The sequence below is a fragment of the Macrobrachium nipponense genome, chromosome 18 (assembly GCF_015104395.2).
Source record: "Macrobrachium nipponense isolate FS-2020 chromosome 18, ASM1510439v2, whole genome shotgun sequence".
NCBI lineage: Eukaryota > Metazoa > Arthropoda > Malacostraca > Decapoda > Palaemonidae > Macrobrachium > Macrobrachium nipponense.
The window spans coordinates 11,964,523-11,973,532 of NC_087211.1; the positions used below are offsets into that span (position 1 = coordinate 11,964,523).

Sequence of the window (9,010 nt, forward strand, 5' to 3'; positions counted from 1 at the left end):
TGGAAATTCAAATAAACTTATTGGGTGAAGTTTTGATTATGACTTTGGGAACGATTCTTCATATGTGGAAGAGGAAAATCCCAGGTAGAAGGACGGGCTGGAAAAAACAAGACTCTCCTACGAAAACTGTGCTTGTCTGAAAACTGATAAGTAGGCAGTTAGAGAATCTCTTTGATCGAACTTCAAAACATGAAAATATAGTTGCACTAGGCTTAATAAAATACTGACTCTTTGATACTCCATGCTTTTTAATCATGTCCCTCTTTTAAACGCTGAACAGTTCTTTTGACCTGAAAATATAAAAAATATTCTGTGTGTGTGTGTGTTAGGTTTCAGTAACTTTAACGGTAATTTACATTTTAAAAATGAAAAAAGTTAGGTATGTACCGTTCATTCAACGAATGAAATGCTTTTTATTTTTTGGGAAAAGTCGAAAAGGTCACTGCTCTCTCTCTCTCTCTCTCTCTCTCTCTCTCTCTCTCACACACACAGAATGAAGGAAAGAGAGGCCTATTTAAGTAGCTTCAAATATCCACTAAGGATCCTCATTAGTAAAACATCTACTGTCTAAACACATATTATTCCATCAGCATTCATCCAGAATTCAACCCCTTTACCAGTCACGCTTACTCCCCCATCTTCTTGTTTGTCAACAGAATCCTTTCCGACTCTCTTGCTTATTCTGCGTTCTAAAAATGACGAACGGCAGCGTCTCTGTTATTCAGTTTCACGGGGACTTCACCCTACGGTACACAACTCAATTCACGTCAGAGGCTCCCGAGTCTCTTAATTAGGTTGACCTCCGTAGCGAGGCTCTTCTCCTACTGACCCTTCTTTCTCTCGATCCTTCGCTTCCCCCAAACATTCTCGAATGACGCAGCTTTTCTGAGTTCCCTTGGGTCTTTTGTAACAGGAATGCTGTATGAATTATTGCATGAGTCGCCTATTTTCGTTCTGTCTTTGAATATGTTATTAATGGTTACTTTCATAAGGAACAATGGAAAAAAGAGGTACTCATAAACAAGGCAAAATGGGAGACATTAGATATAGGTAAATTAACATGAAATGTTTGTTTTTTAAAATGTTTTCTGGCCGTTTGTCCTTCCTTTGAGTTTATATCGTGGTTTGTCTTAAAATAAAGGGTATCTATTTATGTTTGTTTCTGGGAGAGGTATCAAACTTAAGTACAGACTATGTATGTGTGTGTATGTGAGTGTGTGTGTATGTATGCATTATTATTCATATTGCCTATATTTTATTTCATTTACATTTTTTTCGTTTTTTGTAAAATCAAGGCTTTTATCATCATTGCTTGTGTTCAATAAAATTTAGTTCCTACAATATCAAGGCAATCAAAGATACCTAAAATCTATTTGTTGATTTCCAGTTGAAGGCTCATTATTATTCAGAGGTGTCCTTTGTAGGACCCACCTCCCTCTGAATAAATTCGAAAGTTGCGAAACTCAGTGGTTCTGGAGATCACGAGACAAAAAGGGGAAAACTTTGGATACGTAGAGAAGGAAAACTTTGCAGAAATGAAAACTGGGAAGTGGTTTCATTAAAGAACCTTTCTCTCATCATAGGGAAAACGGATACAGCAGCAGCAGCATCAAACGTTTCCTTCAGAATTCCAGCCTTTTTCCCTCTGTTGTTCTTTGGTGTTGCTTTCGGGAAAATGTGCGCTGTGGGATCGTTTGCCACTCGACGAGGAAAGAAAACTGCAACGTTTATGGAATTCCAAAGGGAGTCTTTTGTAGCTAACCCATTCTCTCTCTCTCTCTCTCTCTCTCTCTCTCTCTCTCTCTCTCTCTCTCTCTCTGTTCTGTATAAGGAAATAGATTCCCCTTCAGTTCACAGTGTGTATCTCTCTCTCTCTCTCTCTCTCTCTCTCTAACGAAATAGTATCCCCCTCTGTTCACAATCTAGGAAACGAGTTCGATCCCCAAAACCAGGCTGAGAATGAAGCGACTTGGGCACTTTACTTTAAAATTCAGTAAGCCTATTTTGTTCTAAGCAGTGAATTGTCAATATGAATATTAGTCGATTGTTGGATGTGGTGGGAGAATTAATAAAAAAATTGCATGATATGTTCACTTTTTGCTAACTTTTTTTTATAATACTAATGATAATCCACATTTTATTTATGAATCACTCCTTTATCCCCTGCCATAGTGACCACTTCCTAAAGCCGCTTTATTTTCTCCCAGAGGCAAAGATACAGTGTAAAAAATACATCAACTCATTTACATTAAAGAACCATTAAAAAAAGTCAAGTCTATACGTCGCAAATACTCCTTTAATCGTTGTTTTTTAGTTTAATGGAAACTGACCCGTCACTCAGAAGATTTTCCTTATGGTCTCCCCAAAACTATCGTTTGGATGAGTCCAGTCTTACTCATTTTCATAATAGCCCCAATGATTGATTTTACATTTTCCACGACTTTCCCTCAGACATTCATTCCCAGATTCAGTCATCTTCTTTTCCGACAACAAGCTATTCATGTCATTATTCCGCCTACTACTTTTTATAGTCCTCGCTATTTAGCTTGTTTATAGACGCTCTTGTTTCCTCATTCCGTTTCATTATTCTCCTCTCCGACTGCAAAGGATTAAGCACTTTTTATTTCGCTCAGAGACTGAGTTTAAATTCAGTTCATTGCCATAAAGAGAATATTCCTTTTGTTTCGCAACATTCCCCCATCCCCAACCTTTGTCATCTCTGAATGGGATTCCTTTAACATGTAAATAAGCACAAGAGTAAACCTGGATGAGAGTGAAGTCCTCTGAAGGGATTCCCTGTTTAATGGTGATGATGATGATGAGAGCTAGATTGTATGTCTGTCTGTCATCGTTCTTTATTCAGAGGCGAAAGAAATTTTATGAGGATTGGGGGATTTTATGAGAATTAAGACATTCGGAGGAACTAAAATTTTATTAAAAAGTGCTTTTATTTACATGCTTTGAATACTTCAGTTTTAATATACACATGAATAAGAAGCTGTACCTGATTATCGCAAAGGAGCATTTTATTGAATGCACCTATGGGAACTGTCACATCGTATTTGTCAGATTACAAACAATGATACTTCTCTCTCTCTCTCTCTCTCTCTTCTCTCTCTCTCTCTCTCTCTCCTGCTTCGTCTCTTCAAGAAAAGGTGTCTTGAAATCAGGCAAAATCTTGCTCCTCCCTGACATTGTAAGGTTATGATATCTGTTCTTTAATTTGCAAGTCCTCTGCTTCTTCTTCTTTCGAAGCTGAACAGGGAGCTAAGAACGAAACCTCGTCTGAGATGAATGACCAATAAATCGATATGGAAAGGAAACAAAAATCCGGTGATAGACAGAATATTAAATTCATTTTAACTTTGTAAAATAGGGACATGTCTCCATTTTCTCTACAGCGCAAGTCTGTAAACGGAGTTGATTTCCTTTCATTATTAGACTCTCTCTCTCTCTCTCTCTCCTTTGGGAGGTCCGGAGCTCGGTGGTCTGCTTTGCATAATTCTCCCGATAATTAGCAGTCCTCTCTCTCTCTCTCTCTCTCTCTCTCTCTCTCTCTCTCTCTCTCTCTCTTTAGACAAGGCGTAGCAAATTTTCTAGGGCATATATATGTTAATCTCACTTAGATAACTTTTCAAATATAAATCTTAGTAATGAATCTTATGAATTGTTATTTGAATGAGAAGATTCAGCCACACCACCTTTATAATTTCAGCTAAATGATCTTAAACCTTTTATTTTTGTCAATTTAAATGAAAATGGGTTTACCAAATAGAATTTTTACATTTACATGTTTCAGGGCAAAATTTCTGAACAGAGAGAGAGAGAGAGAGAGAGAGAGAGAGAGAGAGAGAGAGAGAGAGAGAGAATGGATTTTTTATCATGAGATCTAATTATGATTTATTTTTGGGGAAGATTTTTACCTCAAACGAACTATTTCTTCTGTTGCGCCGATTTCTTAACAAATCTGGTGCTATTTGTAGTAATGAAAATCATACCATTATTTTCCTCAAGTTCCTAATATTTCCATTTTAAAGCAAACATTGATGTCCATCACTCGTAGATTTGTCTTTGTAAATCAAGATTGAAGCTCAGACCTCGTAGAAGTATGAATGAGTTTCGTTACAGATTTTATAAGCTGTAAAATAACTGACCTGCTTCGGTGCAATGTAACTATTTTCTAAACAGAGGGAAACTTTGCAAAATTATTCTTAATCCAGCAACATGAATTTATATTAGATCGAGAAGAAACAGTCTTGCTTTTGCATGAACTTACATATTCCGCGCTGCAATATTAATGAGTGCCATTCTGTTTGGGAATGGAGTTCAAGAATAATTTACGAAACATATCAACAATATTTCCTCCATGCATCGTTTTGATTTTATGAAATCTCTCCAAAAATGATTTACTCATTTTTTGCAGAGGATGAGGAATGAAATCCTCCAGGGACGAGAGAGGCATTGTCATAAATATTTGTGCCCTGATTCCTCACTTCTTTTCGACATCCAACCACGAGAAACATTTCCCTTTTTATTGGTCTCGGTCCTTTCTTTGTAGTATTGGAACGTATTCCCAGACGACTTAAGATTAACTACCTTTGTCTCTATTCGATGATCTATCTGGTTTGCCAGTTTCTCCTCAGTATTAAGGCTCTTGCTGTTAGTGATAATATCCGCATTCCCTGATTGCAGATCATACACTAATTACTATCTCCTTGCGGTACTCCCTTAAACTCACTATTTATCTTTCCATTCCTTGAAGTTGCCGATTCCTAAAACTGCCTAGGTTCGTCGAACAATACCGAAACTACGCAGGAATAGTTCAGCACTTTCTTTCCTCATATATCTGTATTTTTAAGTCTTGTGGAAACTGTAAATGGACGAACCTGCTCTCAGACTCGTCAGTCCAGTCCTCGTTTGCTGACCTGACACCTTCCACTGTTCGTTTTTTCAAGACTTGAGTATTCGTCTAAGTGTTTTTCGACGGTGCTTGCATAATCAAAAAGGTAAAGAATGTTATTTCTGCTTATGTTTAATGTTATTGTTGTGCTAAATTTGTAAATAATCGTCTTGAGTGTTTCGACGGTGATCATACGCAAAAAGGTAACGACTTTTCTTTTTTTAGGAAGGGGGCGGGGAGTTTTAAATTCCTATTATCGTGATGAATTGAAAGTCTTGTGAATTGTTGGAAAAGCCGCTTGTTTCTTGTATTTTCATCCATGTCTGTGATGGAAAGACCATTCGTTTTGGTAGGTTTTAATATCAACGTTGTGTTGAATACTTAAATAACTCCTCTGCGATCAGAGTATTTAGTTATTTTGGAAAATCCATTTAAGTTGAAAGTGCTTACGGGCTTTTATTGATGTCTGTGGGTGGAGTATAATAGAGTGAGTCTTAAGACATTAACGTCAATCTATGTTCGTGGTATCGCTTTAATTCCTCTGAAGTATTTTTTTTTACCAAACTTAATGTTAGATTTATTTCCTAGAAACTTATCTATTCGGTCTGGCATCGTACCTAGAATCTTTGAGAGTACTGATACGCAGTTTCACTTAAACATGAACTATATCTTATTAGGTGTTGCCTCCATCCGTATTTTAACTTGTGATGAAAAGGTTTTTATTGCCAGCCTAGATAATAATTAATTTATGGTCATCAACCTTACTGGTCGTGGTAGCCATTCAGTCTTAACTTGTGAGAGCATGTGGTGGGTCAGAAACAATACTGCCCTTTTAAAGCCTCTCTACTTTGGGACCTCAGACTTTGGAGAAATTTTGCTCGTTGGTGAAAACTCGACTATTTGCATCAGTTTCTTTGAATTCAAAGTTAAAGCACGAATTGCCATACCCTTGACAACAATATATCCTATAAATGAAGGTCGGGCTTCCATTTAAGATGATCCAGCTATGATTATGCAATATATTCCAAAATCACCCTTGTGCTCCTGACCAAGCCATCAGGATACATTAAAACATTAAAATAGCCAGATCCTATTAACAATTGGATTGTTATAAACAAATAAAATGAGAAGTATTAAACTGCTTATTAATATATAATTTCCTATACGCCACTGGACTTTTAACCACAAAGAAAACTGTTACGTAGTCTGGAACTACTTAAGTATACAGGATTAAAAAAAAAAAAATTCAAAACAAAGCAGGCTTTACTTTTGACAGTTTTTGTTTACCACTGCTAATCTTAATTTCATAGAACTGGAACAATAATGGCACCAACAATAACTAGTGAGTTTAAAATTTGTATCAAGGTGTTATTACATAGTTCTCTTCACCTGCAAAGATTTGACTTTTTTTTTTTTTTTTTTTTTTTTTTTTTTTTTAACTAAATTTCCATATTTCTCATAATGGTCAGTCTAGCCACTGATCAAACTGCAGGTCTTTTTAATCTAATACTTTGGTGTTAATTTAATCTTTCATCGCAGTGTTTTCTAAATTGCATAACCTGTTTTCAGAATGCAAATCCCGTACTTCAACATGTTTTGGTTTAACGTTGCACTCTGGACAATCCTTCTCCTGTTTTATATAGCTTATTCTACAGCTTGGGTCGTCGATCAATGCATCATCTGCTGTAGAGGGAAGAAAGTCAGGATCTAGTTTTTTTTTTAATTGCATATAATTAACTAGTTTCTTTAATTTAATATATTGCAGATATAATATAATTTTGTATTATTCATAAATCATAAACCTGTTGCATTAAGTTATGTCCACAAGAGACTTCGGAAAGAAGTATCACAGAACACAGAAAGCCGGATACTCTAATCTGTACAATGCTAATAATTCCTGTCTAAAAACGGTGACTCTTAAAAACCTGAAAGCAGTCATCTAACATTTACTGATAGTGGAAATATCTAACATTAATTCAGCTTGTGAAAATCTTAGTTAATGATTTCATCAATAAATATGGTTTATTGTGGCCTATATCAAAAAACCAATAACAGTAAGCTAGCAAAGTAATTTGCTGGACTTTTAATCTTTAAGACCAATTCATATCATCTTGGAATATGTTTCCTTATGTTTACAATTCGACTGTTCCTTTTTTCCCTTCTGTTAACATTCGCAGAAGCATCAGAAGTGTTCCCATTCTATAGAAATGACAAGGGTCCAGGATACTCTCTCGGACGACCGTCCTCAGGCCGAAGCAGAGGTTTGCCCTCGCCACTCGACAACCTGCTCTACCCTCAATGGTAATGTAAACCTTCTAACTCTTATAAAAATTGTTTTCTTAAATATTATCGGCTCTTGATGTGCTACTTTGAGTTTCATACTATAGCTACCATTAATCTCAGGACTATCTGAACTAGAATAACTAGAATTGATTACTTAAGTTTTTCACAATCTATTTTGTTAGCTTTAAAACACCTTGCCTTCAAATTACCTGAACAACGCTAAACAGAAATTCCTCTCTCATGCAGGACGTCAAGGCCTTCCTCAAGACGGGCATACTCCGCGTCTTCTTCAAACTGAAGAAGTAAGTGTAGCCTCGTCAGTATCTAGATGATGAGACTGCAATTCTAGACATCTGAGAATGAGAAAATGGGACTTCCGGTAGCAGAATCTCCAACGGATTTTAAACTGAGAGAGCATTTGGAAAAATAGACAAGGAACTTCACGATATGATGGTAATTGATGCGGTAGTTTACTGTTGACTGGACGAAGAGTGTGAGCATTGCAAGATTATAGATTCTTACTACGGCAAATTGCTGATGCTGCGATTATCCGGGAAAACTAAATCCCAGGAAGGTATCTTTCGACATTCTATCAGCGTTGCCTTCCTGGAGTTCGTTCATGGTCACTAATTCAGAGTCCCCCTAATTTTAATGTTAATTCAGGGACGGTAAGAATTATGCTAAGTTGTAAGGTAGACGGCAGCAAATTTGTAAAGTCTTGTAACCACAGGTTACACTGCTTCAGTGTTCAGCTCAAGTCCTTTTGTCTACTTGTATATCCATCATTAAGGGCGTATTATATACTGCTTAAGAGTATTCAGCAGCAAAATTATTTTGAACTGAATGTGTTGCCAAGACAAACGGGGCATTTTTCTGACAGAATCTCATCGGCAATTCTACCTTATTTCTCTTGAGCAGTCTTGGTTCCTAGCTGAACTGTAATATGCCTAGACAAGAATTTATTGAACTGTATGCTTTTAAATGACTAGAATGGACTGCAAATTGTCTAGAAAGAATTGTTTGTTGTAGGTGTTAGATGACTAGACTTCGACAAATTTAAAAGTCCATATTTTTAGATTGAGATTATTAGCATTGTGCATATATTATAGAATCTGTAGTTTTGTAATGAATGTGATTTCCAAATCCTCGCGTAGGACATAATTTACTGTAACAGGTTTATGACATATTAATAATAACACCAAATTGGATTTTGTCTTTAATATATCACAATAAAGAGACTATTTAGATTTCATTTCCCTGGTTTAAGACTTTCACTATTTATAATTAAGTTTATAATTAAGCAAATAACTTTCATCTATGCACACTACATCAAGCACGCGTTCAGTTTAATACTGAAGTATAAATAAATATTTTTAGTATTAAATTGTTTGACCAGTTTTAAGTCACATTGGACTGTTGCTGTAACTACAGGAGATTACATCCACCTCATGAGGTCACTGATGGCTTTCAGTGATAGTTCTTGTCAATTAAATGACCAGCGAACTCGCCTTGCCAAATGAGAGTATATACTAAGAGGTAAATCAGTATTCGGAAAGAATTGATAAGATTTCGAGAATGAACCGGATTCGTGAATGAAAAGGTCTGGTTAGAATCTGGATGTGGTCAGAGTAGACCAGATGTTGATCTGGTAATAACAACTATTGTTCTATTCCCTTACTGACTAAGGAGATGCAAAAGAAGCTATGAGCTCTTTAAAAATATTGTCAGATTGTACGGCCATAGTGTCCATATAGTTGAAGGCGTGTCTACAGTATAGAATGTCTTACTATTTTTGTGAATACTGGCCGAATAATAATGATGCTGACG

The 9,010-nt window shown here is 36.2% G+C and overlaps 1 long non-coding RNA gene across 1 annotated transcript; it reads left to right on the forward strand.

The window, feature by feature from the left end:
- The first annotated feature begins 4,814 nt into the window (after window positions 1-4,814).
- On the forward strand, window positions 4,815-8,433 carry LOC135196884 (uncharacterized). Its single transcript, XR_010310507.1, has 4 exons — window positions 4,815-5,006; window positions 6,470-6,599; window positions 7,078-7,201; window positions 7,430-8,433. It is a non-coding gene; the product is annotated as an uncharacterized LOC135196884 (long non-coding RNA).
- The last annotated feature ends 577 nt before the right edge of the window (window positions 8,434-9,010 follow it).